General features: G+C 44.6%; 5 non-coding genes across 5 annotated transcripts; all 5 read left to right on the top strand.

The window, feature by feature from the left end:
- The first annotated feature begins 227 nt into the window (after positions 1 to 227).
- Positions 228 to 300, top strand: trnak-cuu (transfer RNA lysine (anticodon CUU)). Its single transcript has one exon. It is a non-coding gene; the product is annotated as a tRNA-Lys (tRNA).
- A 419-nt stretch (positions 301 to 719) lies between these two features.
- trnak-cuu (transfer RNA lysine (anticodon CUU)) lies at positions 720 to 792 on the top strand. The gene has a single exon. It is a non-coding gene; the product is annotated as a tRNA-Lys (tRNA).
- Positions 793 to 1,215: 423 nt separating this feature from the next.
- Positions 1,216 to 1,287, top strand: trnak-cuu (transfer RNA lysine (anticodon CUU)). The gene has a single exon. It is a non-coding gene; the product is annotated as a tRNA-Lys (tRNA).
- A 424-nt stretch (positions 1,288 to 1,711) lies between these two features.
- Positions 1,712 to 1,784, top strand: trnak-cuu (transfer RNA lysine (anticodon CUU)). Its single transcript has one exon. It is a non-coding gene; the product is annotated as a tRNA-Lys (tRNA).
- Positions 1,785 to 2,210: 426 nt separating this feature from the next.
- On the top strand, positions 2,211 to 2,284 carry trnak-cuu (transfer RNA lysine (anticodon CUU)). The gene has a single exon. It is a non-coding gene; the product is annotated as a tRNA-Lys (tRNA).
- The last annotated feature ends 21,946 nt before the right edge of the window (positions 2,285 to 24,230 follow it).

Here is a 24,230-nt window from a genome sequence, read left to right as displayed (position 1 = left end):
CTCCTTTTCTTTGACAAGAAATAGACAGGCAGAGGCTTCAAGAAGAATACTTGCTCCTGGTGGGGCTTGAACTCATAACCTTGTCATCTAATTGCTGTATTCTGCTGTATAAGTACAACACGCTAACAGATTGCACCACAGGATCCATCAACAACACTCACTGATCACCATATTTTGCAGAAACTTGGATGTACGATATTCGAAAAAGTCAAAATCACTATTGAGTTACCTGGCTAGCTCAGTCGGTAGAGCATGAGACTCTTAATCTCAGGGTCGTGGGTTCGAGCCCCACGTTGGGTGATTATTTTCTCTGCCGAAGCACCAACTCACTTTGCAAACAACCATCCGCTTGGAATTTTGAGGAGGCTTAACACCCTGCATAGCTGGTGATACAGAAGGCTAAGAATTTAAATTCTATCTCTTCCTGCACTCTGACCTGTCATCTCATGACATCCCTATTACAGATTAATTGTACTCCTAAATGGATTGAGTAAATGCTCCTTTTCTTGACAAGAAATAGACAGGCAGAGGCTTCAAGAAGAATACTTGCTCCTGGTGGGGCTTGAACTCATAACCTTGTCATCTAATTGCTGTATTCTGCTGTGTATTACAACACGCTAACAGATTGCACCACAGGATCCATCAACAACACTCACTGATCACCATATTTTGCAGAAACTTGGATGTACGATTTTCGAAAAGTCAAAAATATATAAGGTACCTGGCTAGCTCAGTCGGTAGAGCATGAGACTCTTAATCTCAGGGTCGTGGGTTCGAGCCCCACGTTGGTTGATTATTTTCTCTGCCGAAGCACCAACTCACTTTGCAAACAACCATCCGCTTGGAATTTTGAGGAGGCTTAACACCTGCATAGCTGGTGATACAGAAGGCTAAGAATTTGAATTCTATCTCTGCCTGCACTCTGACCTGTCATCTCAATGACATCCCTATTACAGATTATTGTACTCCTAAATGGATTGAGTAAATGCTCCTTTTCTTGACAAGAAATAGACAGGCAGAGGCTTCAAGAAGAATACTTGCTCCTGGTGGGGCTTGAACTCATAACCTTGTCATCTAATTGCTGTATTCTGCTGTATAAGTACAACACGCTAACAGATTGCACCACAGGATCCATCAACAACACTCACTGATCACCATATTTTGCAGAAACTTGGATGTACGATATTCGAACCAAGTCATAATCACTATTGAGTTACCTGGCTAGCTCAGTCGGTAGAGCATGAGACTCTTAATCTCAGGGTCGTGGTTCGAGCCCCACGTTGGGTGATTATTTTCTCTGCCGAAGCACCAACTCACTTTGCAAACAACCATCCGCTTGGAATTTTGAGGAGGCTTAACAACCTGCATAGCTGGTGATACAGAAGGCTAAGAATTTGAATTCTATCTCTGCCTGCACTCTGACCTGTCATCTCAATGACATCCCTATTACAGATGAATTGTACTCCTAAATGGATTGAGTAAATGCTCCTTTTCTGGACAAGAAATAGACAGGCAGAGGCTTCAAGAAGAATACTTGCTCCTGGTGGGACTTGAACTCATAACCTTGTCATCGAATTGCTGTATTCTGCTGTATAAGTACAACACGCTAACAGATTGCACCACAGGATCCATCAACAACACTCACTGATCACCATATTTTGCAGAAACTTGGATGTACGATATTCGAAAAAAGTCAAAAATATATTGAGGTACCTGGCTAGCTCAGTCGGTAGAGCATGAGACTCTTAATCTCAGGGTCGTGGGTTCGAGCCCCACGTTGGGTGATTATTTTCTCTGCCGAAGCACCAACACCACTCACTTCGCAAAAACCATCCTTGGAATTTTGAGGAGGCTTGCCACCCTGCATAGCTGGTGATACAGAAGGCTAAGAATTAAATTCTATCTCTGCCTGCACTCTGACCTGTCATCTCAATGACATCCCTATTACAGATTAATTGTACTCCTAAATGGATTGAGTAAATTCTCCTTTTCTTGACAAGAAATAGACAGGAGGGCACTTCAAGAAGAATACTTGCTCCTGGTGGGGCTTGAACTCATAACCTTGTCATCTAATGCTGTATTCTGCTGTATAAGTACAAACACGCTAACAGATTGCACCACAGGATCCATCAACAACACTCACTGATCACCATATTTTGCAGAAACTTGGATGAACGATATTCGAACCAAGTCATAATCACTATTGAGTTACCTGGCTAGCTCAGTCGGTAGAGCATGAGACTCTTAATCTCAGGGTCGTGGGTTTCGAGCCCCACGTTGGTGATTATTTCTCTGCCGAAACACCAACTCACTTTCGCAAACACCATCCGCTTGGAATTTTGAGGAGTCTTAACACCCTGCATAGCTGGTGATACAGAAGGCTAAGAATTTGAATTCTATCTCTCCTGCACTCTGACCTGTCATCTCAATGACATCCCTATTACAGATTATTGTACTCTAAATGTTTTGAGTAAATGCTCCTTTTCTTGACAAAAATAGACAGGCAGAGGCTTCAAGAAGAATACTTGCTCCTGGTGGGGCTTGAACTCATAACCTTGTCATCTATTGCTGTATTCTGCTGTATAAGTACAACACGCTAACAGATTGCACCACAGGATCCATCAACAACACTCACTGATCACCATATTTTGCAGAAACTTGGATGTACGATATTCGAACCAAGTCATAAATCACATTGAGTTACCTGGCTAGCTCAGTCGGTAGAGCATGAGACTCTTATCTCAGGTCGTGGGTTCGAGCCCCACGTTGGGTGATTATTTTCTCTGCCGAAGCACCAAACTCACTTTGCAACAACCATCCGCTTGGAATTTTGAGGAGGCTTAACACCCAACCTGCATAGCTGGTGATACTGAAGGCTAAAAATTTAATTCTATCTCGCCTGCACTCTGACCTGTCATCTCAATGACATCCCTATTACAGATTAATTACTCCTAAATGATTGAGTAAATCTCCTCCTCCTTTTCTTGACAAAAAGACAGGCAGAGACTTCAAGAAGAATACTTGCTCCTGGTGGGGCTTGAACTCATAACCTTGTCACTCAATGCGTATTCCTGCTGTGTAAGTACAACACCTAACAGATTGCACCACAGGATCCATCAACAACACTCACTGATCACCATATTATTCAGAAACTGGAATGTACATTTTCGAAAAAGTCAAAATAATATAAGAGGACCTGGCTAGCTCAGTCGGTAGAGCATGAGATCTTAATCTCAGGGTCGTGGGTTCGAGCCCCACGTTGGGTAATTATTTTCTCTCTGCCGAAGCACCACAACTACACTTTGCAAACAACCATCCGCTTGGAATTTTGAGGAGGCTTAACACCCTGCATAGCTGGTGATACAGAAGGCTAAGAATTTGAATTCTATCTCTGCCTGCACTCTGCCTGTTCATCTCAATGACATCCCATTACCAATTAATTGTACTCCTAAATGGATTAGTAATGCTCCTTTTCTTGACAAGAAATACCGGCAGAGGCTTCAAGAAGAATACTTGCTCCTGGTGGGGCTTGAACTCATAACCTTGTCATCTATTGCTGTATTCTGCTGTATAAGTACAACACGCTAACAGATTGCCCACAGGATCCTCAACAAACTCACTGATCACCATATTTGCAGAAACTGTGTACGGTACAGAGTCAGTGTGGAGGCTATATACAGGGTGTACTGGTACAGAGTCAATGTGGAGGCTATATACAGGGGTTCAGGTACAGAGTCAATGTGGAGGCTATATACAGGGGGTTTCAGGTACAGAGTCAATGTGGAGGCTATATACAGGGGTTCAGGTACAGAGTCCATGTGGAGGCTATATACAGGGGTACCGGTACAGAGTCCATGTGGAGCTATATACAGGGGGTTATGGTACAGAGTCAATGTGGAGGCTATATACAGGGGTACTGGTACAGAGTCAATGTGGAGGCTATATACAGGGGGTACTGGTACAGAGTCAATGTGGAGGCTATATACAGGGGGTTCCGGTACAGAGTCAATGTGGAGGCTATATACAGGGGGGTACCGGTACAAAAGTCAATGTGGAGGCTATATACAGGGGGTACCGGTACAGAGTCAATGTGGAGGCTATATACAGGGGGTACCGGTAGAGAGTCAATGTGGAGGCTATATACAGGGGGTACCGGTACAGAGTCAATGTGGAGGCTATATACAGGGGGTAGCGGTACAGAGTCAATGTGGAGGCTATATACAGGGGGTACTGGTACAGAGTCAATGTGGAGGCTATATACAGGGGGTCAGGTACAGAGTCAATGTGGAGGCTATATACAGGGTGTTACGGGTACAGAGTCAATGTGGAGGCTATATACAGGGGGTCAGGTAAAGAGTCAATGTGGAGGCTATATACAGGGGGGTACTGGTACAGAGTCAATGTGGGGCTATATACAGGGGGTACCAGTACAGAGTCAATGTGGAGGCTATATACAGGGGGTACTGGTACAGAGTCAATGTGGAGGCTATATACAGGGGGTACTGGTACAGAGTCAAAGTGGAGGCTATATACAGGGTGTTACGGCACAGAGTCAATGTGGAGGCTATATACAGGGTATTACGGTACAGAGTCAATGTGGAGGCTATATACAGGGTGTTACGGTACAGAGTCAATGTGGAGGCTATATACAGGGGGTACCGGTACAGAGTCAATGTGGAGGCTATATACAGGGTGTTACGGTACAGAGTCAATGTGGAGGCTATATACAAGGGGTACAGGTACAGAGTCAATGTGGAGGCTATATACAGGGGGTACCGGTACAGAGTCAATGTGGAGGCTATATACAGGGTGTTACGGTACAGAGTCAATGTGGAGGCTATATACAGGGGGTACCGGTACAGAGTCAGTGTGGAGGCTATATACAGGGTGTTACGGTACAGAGTCAATGTGGAGGCTATATACAGGGTGTTACGGTACAGAGTCAATGTGGAGGCTATATACAGGGTGTGTTACGGTACAGAGTCAATGTGGAGGCTATAACAGGGTGTTACGGTACAGAGTCAATGTGGAGGGCTATATACAGGGTGTTACGGTACAGAGTCAATGTGGAGGCTATATACAAGGGGTGGTACTGGTACAGAGTCAATGTGGAGGCTATATACAGGGTGTTACGGTACAGAGTCAATGTGGAGGCTATCTACAGGGGGTACTGGTTTGCAGAGCGTCAATGTGGAGGCTATATACAGGGGGGTACCGGTACAGAGTCAATGTGGAGGCTATACTACGGGTTGTTACGGTACAGAGTCAATGTGGAGGCTATATACAGGGTGTACTGGTACAGAGTCAATGGTGAGGCTATATACAAGGGTGTTACGGTACAGAGTCAGTGTGGGAGGCTATATACAGGGTGTACTGGTACGAGTCAATGTGGAGCTATATACAGGGGTTCAGGTACAGAGTCAATGTGGAGGCTATATACAAGGGGTTCAGGTAAGAGTCAATGGGGAGGCTATATACAGGGGGTTCAGGTGACAGAGTCCATGTGGAGGCTATATCAGGGGGTACCTGTACAGAGTCCATGTGGAGGCTATATAACAGGGGGTTATGGTACAGAGTCAATGTGGAGGCTATATACAGGGGGTACTGGGACAGAGTCAATGTGGAGGCTATATACAGGGGGGACTGGTACAGAGTCAATGTGGAGGCTATATACAGGGGTTCCGGGTACAGAGTCAATGTGGAGGCTATATACAGGGGGTACCGGTACAGAGTCAATGTGGAGGCTATATACAGGGGGTACCGGTACAGAGTCAATGTGGAGGCTATATACAGGGGGGTACCGGTAGAGAGGTCAATGTGGAGGCTATATACAGGGGGGTGGACCGGTACAGAGTCAATGTGGAGGCTATATACAGGGGGGGGTAGCGGTACAGAGTCAATGTGGAGGCTATATACAGGGGGTACTGGTACAGAGTCAATGTGGAGGCTATATACAGGGGGTTCAGGTACAGAGTCAATGTGGAGGCTATATACAGGGTGTTACGGTACAGAGTCAATGTGGAGGCTATATACAGGGGGTTCAGGTAAAGAGTCAATGTGGAGGCTATATACAGGGGGGTACTGGTACAGAGTCAATGTGGAGGCTATATACAGGGGGTACCAGTACAGAGTCAATGTGGAGGCTATATACAGGGGGTACTGGTACAGAGTCAATGTGGAGGCTATATACAGGGGGTACTGGTACAGAGTCAATGTGGAGGCTATATACAGGGGATACTGGTACAGAGTCAATGTGGAGGCTATATACATGGGATTCCTGGTACAGAGTCAATGTGGAGGCTATATACAGGGTGTTACGGTACAGAGTCAATGTGGAGGCTATATACAGGGTATTACGGTACAGAGTCAATGTGGAGGCTATATGCAGGGTGTTACGGTACAGAGTCAATGTGGAGGCTATATACAGGGGGTACCGGTACAGAGTCAATGTGGAGGCTATATACAGGGTGTTACGGTACAGAGTCAATGTGGAGGCTATATACAGGGGGTACAGGTACAGAGTCAATGTGGAGGCTATATACAGGGGGGTACCGGTACAGAGTCAATGTGGAGGCTATATACAGGGTGTTACGGTACAGAGTCAATGTGGAGGCTATATACAGGGGGTACCGGTACAGAGTCAATGTGGAGGCTATATACAGGGTGTTACGGTACAGAGTCAATGTGGAGGCTATATACAAGGGGTACAGGTACAGAGTCAATGTGGAGGCTATATACAGGGGGTACCGGTACAGAGTCAATGTGGAGGCTATATACAGGGTGTTACGGTACAGATCAATGTGGAGGCTATATACAGGGGGTACCGGTACAGAGTCAGTGTGGAGGCTATATACAGGGTGTTACGGTACAGAGTCAATGTGGAGGCTATATACAGGGTGTTACGGTACAGAGTCAATGTGGAGGCTATATACAGGGTGTTACGGTACAGAGTCAATGTGGAGGCTATATACAGGGTGTTACGGTACAGAGTCAATGTGGAGGCTATATACAGGGGTGTTACGGTACAGAGTCAATGTGGAGGCTATATACAGGGGGTACTGGTACAGAGTCAATGTGGAGGCTATATACAGGGTGTTACGGTACAGAGTCAATGTGGAGGCTATATACAGGGGGTACTGGTGCAGAGTCAATGTGGAGGCTATATACAGGGGGTACCGGTACAGAGTCAATGTGGAGGCTATATACAGGGTGTTACGGTACAGAGTCAATGTGGAGGCTATATACAGGGTGTACTGGTACAGAGTCAATGTGGAGGCTATATACAGGGTGTTACGGTACAGAGTCAGTGTGGAGGCTATATACAGGGTGTACTGGTACAGAGTCAATGTGGAGGCTATATACAGGGGGTTCAGGTACAGAGTCAATGTGGAGGCTATATACAGGGGGTTCAGGTACAGAGTCAATGTGGAGGCTATATACAGGGGGTTCAGGTACAGAGTCCATGTGGAGGCTATATACATGGGGGTACCGGTACAGAGTCCATGTGGAGGCTATATACAGGGGGTTATGGTACAGAGTCAATGTGGAGGCTATATACAGGGGGTACTGGTACAGAGTCAATGTGGAGGCTATATACAGGGGGGTACTGGTACAGAGTCAATGTGGAGGCTATATACAGGGGTTCCGGTACAGAGTCAATGTGGAGGCTATATACAGGGGGTACCGGTACAGAGTCAATGTGGAGGCTATATACAGGGGGGTACCGGTACAGAGTCAATGTGGAGGCTATATACAGGGGGTACCGGTAGAGAGTCAATGTGGAGGCTATATACAGGGGGGTACCGGTACAGAGTCAATGTGGAGGCTATATACAGGGGGTAGCGGTACAGAGTCAATGTGGAGGCTATATACAGGGGGGGTACTGGTACAGAGTCAATGTGGAGGCTATATACAGGGGGTTCAGGTACAGAGTCAATGTGGAGGCTATATACAGGGTGTTACGGTACAGAGTCAATGTGGAGGCTATATACAGGGGGTTCAGGTAAAGAGTCAATGTGGAGGCTATATACAGGGGGGTGGTACTGGTACAGAGTCAATGTGGAGGCTATATACAGGGGGGTACCAGTACAGAGTCAATGTGGAGGCTATATACAGGGGGTACTGGTACAGAGTCAATGTGGAGGCTATATACAGGGGGGTACTGGTACAGAGTCAATGTGGAGGCTATATACAGGGTGTTACGGCACAGAGTCAATGTGGAGGCTATATACAGGGTATTACGGTACAGAGTCAATGTGGAGGCTATATACAGGGTTGTTACGGTACAGAGTCAATGTGGAGGCTATATACAGGGGGGTACCGGTACAGAGTCAATGTGGAGGCTATATACAGGGTGTTACGGTACAGAGTCAATGTGGAGGCTATATACAAGGGGTACAGGTACAGAGTCAATGTGGAGGCTATATACAGGGTGTTACGGTACAGAGTCAATGTGGAGGCTATATACAGGGGGTACCGGTACAGAGTCAGTGTGGAGGCTATATACAGGGTGTTACGGTACAGAGTCAATGTGGAGGCTATATACAGGGTGTTACGGTACAGAGTCAATGTGGAGGCTATATACAGGGTGTTACGGTACAGAGTCAATGTGGAGGCTATATACAGGGTGTTACGGTACAGAGTCAATGTGGAGGCTATATACAGGGTGTTACGGTACAGAGTCAATGTGGAGGCTATATACAGGGGGGTACTGGTACAGAGTCAATGTGGAGGCTATATACAGGGTGTTACGGTACAGAGTCAATGTGGAGGCTATATACAGGGGGTACTGGTGCAGAGTCAATGTGGAGGCTATATACAGGGGGGTACCGGTACAGAGTCAATGTGGAGGCTATATACAGGGTGTTACGGTACAGAGTCAATGTGGAGGCTATATACAGGGTGTACTGGTACAGAGTCAATGTGGAGGCTATATACAGGGTGTTACGGTACAGAGTCAGTGTGGAGGCTATATACAGGGTGTACTGGTACAGAGTCAATGTGGAGGCTATATACAGGGGGTTCAGGTACAGAGTCAATGTGGAGGCTATATACAGGGGGTTCAGGTACAGAGTCAATGTGGAGGCTATATACAGGGGGTTCAGGTACAGAGTCCATGTGGAGGCTATATACAGGGGGTACCGGTACAGAGTCCATGTGGAGGCTATATACAGGGGGTTATGGTACAGAGTCAATGTGGAGGCTATATACAGGGGGTACTGGTACAGAGTCAATGTGGAGGCTATATACAGGGGGTACTGGTACAGAGTCAATGTGGAGGCTATATACAGGGGGGTTCCGGTACAGAGTCAATGTGGAGGCTATATACAGGGGGTACCGGTACAGAGTCAATGTGGAGGCTATATACAGGGGGTACCGGTACAGAGTCAATGTGGAGGCTATATACAGGGGGTACCGGTAGAGAGTCAATGTGGAGGCTATATACAGGGGGTACCGGTACAGAGTCAATGTGGAGGCTATATACAGGGGGTAGCGGTACAGAGTCAATGTGGAGGCTATATACAGGGGGTACTGGTACAGAGTCAATGTGGAGGCTATATACAGGGTGTTACGGTACAGAGTCAATGTGGAGGCTATATACAGGGGGTTCAGGTAAAGAGTCAATGTGGAGGCTATATACAGGGGGGTACTGGTACAGAGTCAATGTGGAGGCTATATACAGGGGGTACCAGTACAGAGTCAATGTGGAGGCTATATACAGGGGGTACTGGTACAGAGTCAATGTGGAGGCTATATACAGGGGGTACTGGTACAGAGTCAATGTGGAGGCTATATACAGGGGATACTGGTACAGAGTCAATGTGGAGGCTATATACATGGGATTCCTGGTACAGAGTCAATGTGGAGGCTATATACAGGGTGTTACGGTACAGAGTCAATGTGGAGGCTATATACAGGGTATTACGGTACAGAGTCAATGTGGAGGCTATATGCAGGGTGTTACGGTACAGAGTCAATGTGGAGGCTATATACAGGGGGTACCGGTACAGAATCAATGTGGAGGCTATATACAGGGTGTTACGGTACAGAGTCAATGTGGAGGCTATATACAGGGGGTACAGGTACAGAGTCAATGTGGAGGCTATATACAGGGGGTACCGGTACAGAGTCAATGTGGAGGCTATATACAGGGTGTTACGGTACAGAGTCAATGTGGAGGCTATATACAGGGGGTACCGGTACAGAGTCAGTGTGGAGGCTATATACAGGGTGTTACGGTACAGAGTCAATGTGGAGGCTATATACAGGGTGTTACGGTACAGAGTCAATGTGGAGGCTATATACAGGGTGTTACGGTACAGAGTCAATGTGGAGGCTATATACAGGGTGTTACGGTACAGAGTCAATGTGGAGGCTATATACAGGGTGTTACGGTACAGAGTCAATGTGGAGGCTATATACAGGGGGTACTGGTACAGAGTCAATGTGGAGGCTATATACAGGGTGTTACGGTACAGAGTCAATGTGGAGGCTATATACAGGGGGTACTGGTGCAGAGTCAATGTGGAGGCTATATACAGGGGGTACCGGTACAGAGTCAATGTGGAGGCTATATACAGGGTGTTACGGTACAGAGTCAATGTGGAGGCTATATACAGGGTGTACTGGTACAGAGTCAATGTGGAGGCTATATACAGGGTGTTACGGTACAGAGTCAGTGTGGAGGCTATATACAGGGTGTACTGGTACAGAGTCAATGTGGAGGCTATATACAGGGTGTTACGGTACAGAGTCAGTGTGGAGGCTATATACAGGGGGTACCGGTACAGAGTCAATGCGGAGGCTATATACAGGGGGTACCGGTACAGAGTCAATGTGGAGGCTATATACAGGGGGTACCGGTACCGAGTCAATGTGGAGGCTATATACAGGGGTTACCAGTACAGAGTCAATGTGGAGGCTATATACAGGGGGTACCGGTATAGAGTCAATGTGGAGGCTATATACAGGGGGTACAGGTACAGAGTCAATGTTGAGGCTATATACAGGGTGTTACGGTACAGAGTCAATGTGGAGGCTATATACAGGGGGTACCGGTACAGAGTCAATGTGGAGGCTATATACAGGGGTTACCAGTACAGAGTCAATGTGGAGGCTATATACAGGGGGTACCGGTACAGAGTCAATGTGGAGGCTATATACAGGGGGTACAGGTACAGAGTCAATGTGGAGGCTATATACAGGGGGTACCGGTACAGAGTCAATGTGGAGGCTATATACATGGGGTGCCGGTTCAGAGTCAATGTGTCAATGTGCAGGCGCACCGGTGTCGAGGTAATTGAGATAATTATGTTTATTAGATGTTCAGGAGTCTTATGGCTTGGGGTTTGAAGCTGTTTAGAACCCTCTTGGATCTAGACTTGGTGCTCCGGAACCGCTTGCAGTGTGATAGCAGAGAGAACAGTCTATGACTATTACAGTCTATGACTAATACAGGCTATGACTATTACAGTCTATGACTTCCTCTGACACTGCCTGGTTTAGGAGGTCCTGGGTGGTGGAGCTTGTCCCCGGTGAGGTGATGTACCGTCTGTAGGGCCTTGCGTTCTAATGCCGAGCAGTTGCCATACCAGGTGGTGATGCAACCGGTCAGGATGCTCTCGATGGTGCAGCTGTAGAACCTTTTAAGGATCTGGGGGCCCATGCCAAATCTTTTCAGTCTCCTGAGGGGGAAAAGGTTTTGTTGTGCCCTCTTCACAACTGTCTTGGTGTGTTTGGACCATGATAGTTTGTTGGTGATGTGGACACCAAGGAACTTGAAACTCTCGACCCGCTCCACTACAGCCCTGTTGATGAGAATGGAGGCCTGTTCTGCCCGCCTTTTCCTGTATTCCACGATCAGCTCCTTTGTCTTGCTCACATTGAGGGAGAGGTTGTTGTCCTGGCGCCACACTGCCAGTTCTCTGACCTCCTCCCTGTCTCGTTGTTGTCGGTGATCAGACCACTTTATCCCCTTACACTGTGTATAAGACAGTAGTTTTTTTTGGAATTGTTAGTTAGATTACTTGTTGGTTATTACTGCATTGTCGGAACTAGAAGCACAAGCATTTCGCTACACTCGCATTAACATCTGCTAACCATGGGTATGTGACAAATAAAAATTGATTTGATTCATAGTGTTGTCAGCACTGGCAGTACTTTCCTTACATCTACAGAATTTCTTAATATTATTCAGTTCCTTTGGTTTTGATGACTAATGATTGAGCAAAGCTCCTTTCAAGTAGAGTGTGATTTTGCTGTGATCTGATGGGGGTGTCAGTGGACTGACTGTGTACGCTCTGAGAGACTCTGGGTTCAGGTCAGTGACAAAGTAGTCTACAGTACTACAGCCAAGAGATGAGCTATAGGTGTACCTAGCGCCTCGAAGCCTACCATTGACTGTGTACATACCCAGCAGAGAGAATAAAGTAGACGGTGCACGTCAAACGTTTGATTTATGACCCTATGGCTGGATGACGTGTGCATGCCCAAATATGGGCATCCAGTCAGGACATCCTTGAGGGAAGGTGTCACATGGTTATGCCCATATAAGGGCATCCTCTTCTTGTTGTCAGGTGTTAGAGTGTGTGTTAATTTATGTCTATATTGCATCCATTCCTTTGAAGTTGTCCTTTGAAGTTGTCATGATGATTGATGTGTAGGGACCTGGTTGAACTGGATGGGATGTGTTTGAACATTTCAAAGAGGATGGCCCCAAACCCCCTATTTTATTGCCCTCTATGAAGCAATGGAATGTCCGGGGGGGATTGTGTTGATGACATTATAAATAAGACCCAGAACAACACATGCGGTCCCAGAACACTAAACAAGATGTTAAAAAATAAACTCAGAACATTAAACATAAAATGATGTCTCCTAGGCCAATTCCCAGGGTGCTATGCATCTCTTGTCACGATGATAAAAGCACCGAGGACATTTTGTATGTTTTAAATGAGTTTTGGATACGAGTGATGACTTACATATTCCAACCTGAGGATTCAACTGTGAAGATTTTCACAGACAGCGGTCCCAACCCCCTTCATCATGCAAAACCCAGGAGTTTGTCTCCTGAGAGATGAGAGAATGGCTTAAGATACAGCTAGTGCTCTGTCAAATTGAATCGGCCCTGAGTGGTACAACCCTGCCAGGCTATGCTTTGGAAGAGGTTGTGTGTGGGCGCAGTGATTTGAAAGCCATAAGGATCTCTTCATTGGCATATAGCCTCGACTCAAAAGTCACAATTTTAGCATGTGAACAATTTGATAGTACAAATACGACCAAATCTGTCAGTTCACATTTTTTTCCAAAGCCTGCAAGGATGTAAACTTTTTTACGCCAGTATTTAGCTTTAAATGGATTAATTAACCTATATTCATAACCCTGATGAATAACCTGGACAGTCTTTTCCAAAATTGTGAACAATTACGTTGCTGGCCACTTCTATCCTTAAGACAGTGACCCGGGGTCTACATGCAAGATGTTTGATCGATCCATGGAGTGACAACTGATGGAGCCAAGAGAGTCTGTCTTGAGACGGATGGATGTCGGGGCTAAACTAAACTAAACTAAACTAAACCAGGCCAGGCCAAATGCAAATGTTTAAATAATTATAGCATGTTTTAAAAGGTTTTAAAAGGTACTAAAGATTTAGAATTAAATAAAAGGGTATTAATGCTATATCTCACCTTCAACAAATTGAATCTCTCTTTTCTCACCCCGGTCTGTCGCGGTGAAATGCAATGTCTTAAAAAAAACAATGTCTTATTTTATATACGAAAACAGTCTTTCCTATAACAGACATTTAAAGGTTATTGAAAAGTGTAGTACTGTGCCAGGTAACGGTGGCTGACCTGTTGGTACAACAATGTTTATACATAAAACATACGTGCATGTTTTAGATACTGCGCAGTAAACATGTTTTAGATACTGCGCAGTAAACATGTTTTAGATACTGCGCAGTAAACATGTTTTAGATACTGCGCAGTAAACATGTTTTAGATACTGCGCAGTAAACATGTTTTAGATACTGCGCAGTAAACATGTTTTAGATACTGCGCAGTAAACATGTTTTAGATACTGCGCAGTAAACATGTTTTAGATACTGCGCAGTAAACATGTTTTAGATACTGCGCAGTAAACATGTTTTAGATACTGCGCAGTAAACATGTTTTAGATACTGCGCAGTAAACATGTTTTAGATACTACGCAGTAAACATGCTTTAGATACTACGCAGTAAACATGCTTTAGATACTGCGCAGTAAACATGCTTTAGATACTACGCAGTAAACATGTTTTAGATACTGCGCAGTAAACATGCTTTAGATACTACGCAGTAAACATGCTTTAGATACTGCGCAGTAAACATGCTTTAGATACTGCGCAGTAAACATGCTTTAGATACTGCGCAGTAAACATGCTTTAGATACTGCGCAGTAAACATGCTTTAGATACTACGCAGTAAACATGCTTTAGATACTACGCAGTAAACATGCTTTAGATACTGCGCAGTAAACATGCTTTAGATACTGCGCAGTAAACATGCTTTAGATACTACGCAGTAAACATGCTTTAGATACTACGCAGTAAACATGCTTTAGATACTACTCAGTAAACATGCTTTAGATACTACGCAGTAAACATGCTTTAGATACTGCGCAGTAAACATGCTTTAGATACTGCGCAGTAAACATGCTTTAGATACTACGCAGTAAACATGCTTTAGATACTACGCAGTAAACATGCTTTAGATACTGCGCAGTAAACATGCTTTAGATACTGCGCAGTAAACATGCTTTAGATACTACGCAGTAAACATGCTTTAGATACTGCGCAGTAAACATGTTTTGGATTAATTATAAAATGTTTTAAAAAGGTCTAAATATTATGAATGAAATAAATGGTTTTAAAGCGGTATCTCACCTTTAACCTTTAACCTTTAACCTCTGTCTTTTCGCTCTATCAACATGCCTGTCCCGGAGTAAAAGGCTTTTGGAAAAGACGTGTGCGTGACATGTATGTGTGTATGTTTCAAAACAAAAGGGGGTGGAGGTGTGTGTTTCTGCATGGGGCGTTTGAAACCAAAAAGGTGTGTGAGGCTGTTTTAGGTGTGTGTTTCTGCATGGGGCATTTGAAACCAAAAAGGTGTGTGAGGCTGTTTTAGGTGTGTGTTTCTGCATGGGGCGTTTGAAACCAAAAAGGTGTGTGAGGCTGTTTTAGGTGTGTGTTTCTGCATGGGGCGTTTGAAACCAAAAAGGTGTGTGAGGCTGTTTTAGGTGTGTGTTTCTGCATGGGGCGTTTGAAACCAAAAAGGTGTGTGAGGCTGTTTTAGGTGTGTGTTTCTGCATGGGGCGTTTGAAACCAAAAAGGTGTGTGAGGCTGTTTTAGGATTGTGCGTCTCTTCAATTAGGCACTTTTGATTCATTACCACACATGCCTTTACGTATTACGTAATACGTATTTATCTCACCCCAGAGGACGTGGGGGGCTAAAAAGTCAAACAACCCAGACAGAATGTATCTTGTCTAGACAAGCTCCTACTGTTTAAAACAGCGCATATACTAACGGTCCCTCCACCCCAGGTCACTCTGTAAACTCATTACAGACTATCTCTCGTTAGAGACGGCGGAGCGAGGCCAGTGAAACATATACTATCCATTCTGTACGAAGGGCAAAAGCGCAACTCCAGACACAAGGCCAACAGCCCAGAAAAATTATCAGCCCAGAACAGCTAAAAGATCATCTGTGAATCCATCCTAATGGAACTTTCTGAAGGTGGGTTAGTGAAAATAATTTATTAGATGTGGAGGCGTTAGGTGTTTTCAGGGAATTGTTAGGATATTACAATTTGATATAGTTCTAATATTAAACAGGAGTTATATGTTTTTTAAAAATTGGGGACAACGATTTTTTAGGTAATATGTCAAATGCACGTATTCTTATAATTTTAAATGTATATATATCGTATAAATATATGTTAATATTATCTAACGTTTGTAGGATATCCATCCTTTACCCAGCTGCTACCAAGAATAATTGATTGGGAACCGACAGCGTTAGAAGGGGGTTCAGCAGAGCAAAATGCAGCCAGTCACCATCACACTATTGTCCACGTAAGTCCAATAATGAAATCCATAAGAATATTTATACAATAAAAACAAAAAGTGTGCACCCTATATTAACAGCTATTTTTGTGTTTACAGCTGACAGTCCGCAAAGAAGGATCCCGGCTGCATTATGGACTCTGAATGACTACGGCAGAACCGCTATTCTCCCGTTCTGTACAAACGTTTTCTCAAACAAACCAAGAACCGAGGCTATAACCGTCCCATCAACTCCCCCTGGAACCTCCACCCACTCGCACCATATGCGAGACCCAAAGAACCAACGCACAAATCAGGCTCCAGTGTGCAGAATCACCCGAGAAGAAGAAGTGTTACTGGGCAGGAAGCTTACTGCTTCATGAAACGCTGCTACATGGACACGGTCTGAAGCCATTATATATATATATGTTATTAGTTATACATATTTTATTATTATTTAGACATTTTTATGATTGAATATGTTAAAACAATGACATATAATGTTTTTTCAGACTGCAACGAGACATGCCCGGCAGAATCTGGAATGTCTGGTGAAAAAAGTCTAGAGCCCACAGTTTCCGCAATTTGTCAGAACAGCCCGCTTCAAAAAAGCTGAGGTAATTTAATTATGTATTGTTAATATATACTATTATATCTGAAATGTATTGGACATTTTTAACCTAATATATTTTATGTTTAATAGCCTATTGTGTATATATGATTTTCTTTCAGCCCCGGTGTATAACGGCACAGAAGACCATACACAATGAGAGCACGCAGAGGATTTCTGCTCACAGGACATCCCCAATAAACTGAACCCGGATGATTGCAACATTATAACCGTTCAGTATGTCTGGATGAGAATTGTCTGATGCAGCCCTTAAACCTGACACCCTGTGCAGATTGTCACCGTACATGTCGTTCGGCCTACTGTTACGAAAAACACAAAATTCAAACATGGCACCCCAAGGCCTGTAAATCTGTAAGCAGTTGTGACTAACAAGAAATGCCCAAAAAGGCAGTGCAATTACAACCTTAAAATAGATAGCCCTGAACCGCATGTGTGTGGAATCATACATTGTCCAATCTGTAAAGGGCCTTTGAAAAGCAGAGATGCTGAAGTGGTTCAAGAAGTGCCACACGAGTGTTATATTCAGCCCTGAAGAAGATGAAGATGAACATTCAGAGAAGTATGTGTTCTATGATTTTGAGACTAATCAGCAATCGGGGGTTCATTTGCCTATTTTTGTATCTACCATGACTTTCAAGGGTGATAAGTGGTCAGCAGAGGGGCCCAATTGTGCACTCCTCTTTCTAAAATACTTTAGAAAACCCCAGTACAGAAACTTCACGTTTATAGCGCACAATTCTAGAGCCTATGACTCCTATCTTCTTTTGAACCCCTTGATACAGCAAGGCATTGCACCCAGTGTCATAGCTCAAGGTAGTAAAATGTTGTGTTTTGTAGACCCCGCCTTCAACCAGAGATACATTGACAGTTTAAGCTTCTTACCCATGAGATTGGCTCAAATGCCAGAGGCCTTGTGTTTTGAAAACTCTGTGAAAGGCTGGTTTCCCCATTTCTTCACATCTGAGGAGAATCTACATTATATTGGAGCTTATCCCAGCCCAGAAATGTACGGGTGTGATCAGATGTCTCCCAAAGAGCGAGAGAGATTCATGACATGGTACGAGACAGTATGTCACATCACTTTTGATTTCCACAAAGAGATGGATTCATACTGTGACAACGATGTAATTATACTTCGTGAAGGATGCCTCAGATTCAGAGAAGAGGTAATCAAAGATGCAGGCATTGACCCCTGGAGTTGTACAACTATTGCGTCGGCATGCATGAAAACCTATAGTACACACTTTCTACCTACAGCATCTGTAGCTATCCCCTCGCCTGACAACAACCGGCGCCAATTCAAGTCATACTCTATTGGGTCCATTCAATGGTTGGAGTACTTGGCCCAGGATAAAGACATTTTTATTCAACATGCTTTGAATAGGGATGAGAAGGCGTTTGGGCCTTATCATGTACTGTACATGGCTGTGACTGTAATCGAAGATAATTCTCTTGGGAGATAATGCGGTCTGCATTTGATTGTAAGGAATTCTAGGTCAGGTGATCAAAAGGACTTAAGTTCCTGTATGTTGTTGTGATTACACCATGAGTCATTAATCATAAAGCATACACCACCGCCTTTCTTTTTACCAGAGAGATGTTTGTTTCTGTCGGTGCGATGCATGAAGAAACTGGGTGGCTCTACCGACTCTGACAACATATCCCGAGTATGCCATGTTTCTGTGAAACAGAGAATGTTACAATCTCTGATGTCTCTCTGGAAGGCAACTCGTGCCCTAATTTCATCCACCTTGTTGTCTAGAGATTGGACATTGGCGAGTAATATGCTCTGGAGTGGTGGATGGTGTGCTCGCCTTCTGAGTATGACCAGAAGGCCGCTCCGTCTGCCTGTCCTGCAGCGACCGTGTTGTTTTGGGTCAGCATCTGTGATAAGATCCCATGTCCCGGTTGGAGGTCCGAACAAAGGATCCACTTCGGGAAAGACGTATTCCTGGTCGTAATGTTGGTAAGAAGTCATCACTTTTATATCCAATAGTTCTTCACAGCTGTATGCAATAACACTTGAGATTTCCTGGGCTAACAATGTCAGAAATACTACATAAGATAATACATGGAAAACAAATAACTGCAGAGTTTCCTAAGGACTTGAAGCGAGGCGACCATCTCTGTCACCTTAAGATCTCAGGTTCATGGATGGGGCTTGGGAGGGTGGAATAGTGGGGGTTGGGCTGTTTCTCTGCTCATGGCCTTGGCATATGTCCTGCTGTCATGTTGATGTCCTTGCCGCAAGGGCAGGGGGCATGGGGTGGGCAAAATGGGCATAGGTCTAATTTTGGGGGGGCCTATATAGAGTGTGGCCAGGGTTTGCTTGAGGTGGTCTTAGCTGGTTGGTACAGTATGTGGCTGGTGATGCTGTGGTCTGGGTGTAGGTCCTCTTGGCCTGGGTTCTATTGGTGCAGGTCCTTCAGGACAGGGTCTTGCAGGTCTGGGAGGGTGTCTTGCTGGTCTGGACGAGGTGTCCGTTGCTCTGTTGCTCCTGTGTGAGGTTCTGGGGCTACGGTTGAAGGTGACGTCCTTCAGGGTCCTGGCAAAAGTTGGGATTGCTGCCTTTTAGAGGTGGAGCTGGTCGTAAAGGCTATTCAAGTCCAGGGTGGAGTGGTGGTCCAGGTAGACATTAGGTTTTGAGGCACGATCTTACGAAATTCTTTCATTCACCCACTGAATGGTGGAAAGGTGATAGTATTCTCATGGTAGCAGGGTGTAGATAACCACATGTGAGTTGGGGAAAGAGTAAGAAGCTTTTTTAATCACTCCCTTGGGTGCTGTGGCCACCCTTTCCTGCTGGGCCCTCAGGTCATTTGTGTTGGTTGTGGTCCGGATCTGAAGTGACCTGTTCTGCTGGCTTCTCTCGGGGAGTGTCCTGCTCTCCGTCACACCTTAGCTTTCACACCTCTTCATTCATTGCCATTTGTTGAGTTGAGTTTAATTTATTTTTACAGGGACAGTGCACATTAATTAACGTTTCAGTAAAAGTGCAGGTTTTAGCCAGCCGGCTAATTTTCAACCGCAGTCCCTGGGCAGGTTATTAAAAACAATTACAATATAGACAATAGGACAAGCAAGACATAGCATACACACATAGCAACATAGAACAAATAGCAGCAAGACAAAATTCATAAAAGCAACAAAGTGTTTCCACACCTCACAAGCTACAGACAACAGACAACATGGAAAGCGGCAACACACAGCTAGGGACCTTGTTCACAAATCTGATTGACCTTTAGCCATGTCTTCAAGCATTTTGTGAAAGTGTGATATGTGGTGCAGTTATGTGTGTCTGATGGCAGTGTATTCCAGACATGGGAAGCTCTCACAGAGAATGCAGATTTACTAAAGGTGCTTTTCCTTAGGGGAACTATACAGTCACCTCTCATGGCAGACCTTGTGGATCTGCTGACATATGTTTGGGTTTTCTGTTTAACAAAAATACTGAGTGGAGGGGGAGCCAGGCCATTGAGGATCTTGAATACAAGACATGCGTCAGTGTATTGCACAAGATTTTCCCAACTCAGGGGCTCATGCTTTCTGAGGATGTAACAGTGATGATGGCTATTGGGCTTCCTATCAAGCACTTTGAGAGCCTGTTTGTAGACAGACTGAATCAGTCTTAATGTTGTACAGCAAGCTTGGGCCCAACTAGTCAAGCAGTATGTTAAGGGGGGGAGTATCATAGATTTGAAGTACAGTTTTGCTACCTCTGTAGTCAAACAATTTCGTAGAAATCGGAAATTAGCTAGGTTGAATTTGGTTATTTGAATGACCTTTTTCACATGCTTTTTAAAAGAGAGGTTGGAATCTAGTATGATGCCAAGGTACTTAAAATCAGATACCACCTTGGAGCTTCTCCCCTGACACATAGACATCTGGCTCATCTGTTGCCCTCTTTGTGAAGAACATGCAATCACGAGATGCAAACACGAGACACTGAGCCACTTTGTAACTTGGACCATTACAGTAGTGAGTTCTTGTGCAACTTGTTGTTTGCTCTTTGCATGCACATACAGTGCATAGACATCTGGCTCAGTGGTTTGGGCCTGCTTTGGGCCTGCTTTTCTTCAGCAGGGACAGGGAAGATGGTTAAAATTGATGGGAAGATGGATGGAGCCAAATACAGGACCATTCTGGAAGAAAACCTGATGGAGTCTGCAAAAGACCTGAGACTGGGACGGAGATTTGTCTTCCAACAAGACAATGATCCAAAACATAAAGCAAAATCTACAATGGAATGGTTCAAAAATAAACATATCCAGGTGTTAGAATGGCCAAGTCAAAGTCCAGACCTGAATCCAATCGAGAATCTGTGGAAAGAACTGAAAACTGCTGTTCACAAATGCTCTCCATCCAACCTCACTGAGCTCGAGCTGTTTTGCAAGGAGGAATGGGAAAAAATGTCAGTCTCTCGATGTGCAAAACTGATAGAGACATACCCCAAGCGACTTACAGCTGTAATCGCAGCAAAAGGTGGCGCTACAAAGTATTAACTTAAGGGGGCTGAATAATTTTGCACGCCCAATTTTTCAGTTTTTGATTTGTTAAAAAAGTTTGAAATATCCAATAAATGTCGTTCCACTTCATGATTGTGTCCCACTTGTTGTTGATTCTTCACAAAAAAATACAGTTTTATATCTTTATGTTTGAAGCCTGAAATGTGGCAAAAGGTCGCAAAGTTCAAGGGGGCCGAATACTTTCGCAAGGCACTGTATATCACTGTATCATCTGCATACATTTGAACTTCAGACCCAGTACAGACAGAAGGCAGATCATTAATGTACAGGCTGAACAGGAGAGGCCCCAGTATTGACCCTTGGGGCACGCCCACATCATAGCTAAGAGTGAGCGACAGCTCATTGCTCACTCTGACACACTGAGTTCTGCCTTCAAGGTATGATTTCATCCATCTCAAGGCATCAGGGGAAAAGTTGAACTTGGACAATTTTGTGATGAGAATCTCATGGTTAACCGTATCAAACGCCTTCCTTAGGTCCAGAAACATAGCCCCAACAACGCCCCCTTTGTCCATCTTGGACTTCACATTTTCCAGAAGAAAGCAGTTGGCCGTTTCTGTGGAGTGTTTCGCTCTGAAGCCAAACTGCATGGAGTGTAATGCGAAGGGGCTGTTGTTGAGGTGGGCAATCAGTTGTTCTGCTACACACTTTTCAACAACCTTTGACACCACAGGTAGTATACTAATGGGCCTGTTGTTATTCACATCAGCAGGGTCGCCTGATTTAAAGATGGCCGTTATTACCGACTTCCATACCCTTGGAAACATCCGAGACCAATAGATGTGTTGGTGACCTTAGTAATGGGGCCAATGAGTGACTCTTTGTAGTTTTTAAGAAAGGTAGAGTCCAGCCCAAACACATCTTTGGCTTTAGAGTTCTTTAGTGAGCTAATCACCTTGTTCACCTTGGACTCAGAAACCTCCTTTATGATGTAGACCGGTTAAGCGTCATTCACTAGCACTGAGTCCAAGAAACCAGTGGAGGGGTTCTGTGTCAGTACCCTGACAGAGTCAATAAAGTAGGAATTGAAGGCTATTGCTATTTCGACTGCATCCTGTGTTAGATTGTTATTCACCATGATTTCTAGTCTTTTTGCAGTGTTTCTATTGTCTTTCCCTGTTAACTTTTTTAGATTCTCCCAGATCAGTTTAGAATTTCCCTTTGCTTCACCAGTTATGTTCATAAAACAGTTTGCCTTGGCCTGTCTGATTCCTTTCATCACCTTATTTCTCAACAGGGTAAACTTACGTCTGTCATGCTCTAATTTAGATCTTAGGGCTATTTTTAGTGCATAATCCCGTTCTTTCATCAATTTCCAGATTTCTCCATTTAGCCAAGGAAGAGTGCTCTCTTGGCCAGGTTTGGATTTAATTTTCTTTAGGAAACCATTTATTGTTGTCTGGATTGTGGATAGAAACACCTGAGTATCAGCTTCCACGTCTGTATAGGACAAGAGACCATTCCAGTTAATTACCTTAATTAGTTTTCAAAATAGCTTAATTCACTCTTAGGTATACTTAGTTGATCCGGCTTTCTAACAGTAGAGAGATTAAACCTGCTCTTAGACAGCTTTCTGGCTATAAGTGTCAGATTATGATCAGATAGCCCAGTAACCATATTGAATGATTTAGTCACTCTCTCTGGTTTATTACTGAACACCAAATCAATCTGTGTTTTAGAGTGACAAGTCACCCTGGTTGGCCCTTTAACTAGCTGTGTAAGGTCAAAGGTATTAGTGATACGTTTGAGGGTTTTCCTACAAGATTTGTCTTCATAATTAATGTTAAAATCTTCCATTAAGATGACCTCTTTCCCAAAATCACATTCCCTAAGCATGTTATTAAATTGATCAAAAAACACACTTTTGGTGGAAGGTGGTCTATACAGTCCAATAAGGGTAAAAGACATTTGGGGAGACAGTGTAACGTTCAGGCCAATACATTCTAGTTCATTATCACATGACCACTCAATTTGTTTACATCGGATAAATCATGTAAATAATCACACCCCCTCCTCTTCCTCCAATCCCGTCTCTCCTGAAGACATTGTAGCCAATCACAATCACAGCAGCATAAGGAGAGTTTTTATGGAGCTGTGTCTCTGAGAGGCAGAGGAAGTCAAGGTTGGAGTCTGAGTAGATGTTGAATTTAATCACTTTTTGGAATGACACTACGAATGTTCCCCCTAGTGGTCCCTTGGGTGTAGCTCGTGGGTCCCAGATGACTCCAGAGTGATTGACACATTGAAAAAAGTTAGCTTTTCTGTGTTTTCTGACGGCTTGGTTTAGGCCGTTTTGATTAGAGGCAGTTCGGTAATTCGGGCAGTTAATTTCTCTCACCTCAGTCTGTAGAGCAGCCAGCTCTCTCAGACAGCCGTCCATCCCTCTGGGTCTTGTTGGGGGGGGGGGGGTTGTGCTGGTCTGTTTTGTGGGTTTGTTCTGTCTGTATTGTGGGAACTAGCTCTCTGAGCCCCACCGTGTTTCTCTCAATTTCTGTGAATTTATCCCTCTCAATGATGGAGGAGGGGTGCAGTTGTGGGACCTGTTTGCGTTCAGTCCTGGGGTGACGGGGGGTGACGATCCTCGTCTGCAGGACAGTTTGAAGAGATGTGATCAGACTCACTCAGGATGGGTGAGTCGTCACAGAGAGCTTTATCTGCTGTGCTCTCTCTGAGATCCTTTCAATGTCCTGCTGAAACTGCATGAGGAACCCTGTACCACTACTGTCCCAGACTCTCTCTCTCTGAGATCCCTTAAATGTCCTGCTGAAACTGCATGAGGAACCCTGTACCACTACTGTCCCAGACTCTCTCTCTCTGAGATCCCTTAAATGTCCTGCTGAAACTGCATGAGAATACCCTACACCATTACTGTTCCAGACTCTCTCTCTCTGAGATCCCTTAAATGTCCTGCTGAAACTGCATGAGGATACCCTACACCACTACTGTCCCAGATTGCACCACTACTGTCCCAGACTCTCTCTCTCTGAGATCCC

Source organism: Oncorhynchus kisutch, linkage group LG14 (assembly GCF_002021735.2).
Source record: "Oncorhynchus kisutch isolate 150728-3 linkage group LG14, Okis_V2, whole genome shotgun sequence".
NCBI lineage: Eukaryota > Metazoa > Chordata > Actinopteri > Salmoniformes > Salmonidae > Oncorhynchus > Oncorhynchus kisutch.
This window is presented reverse-complemented; position numbering and strand designations above follow the sequence as displayed.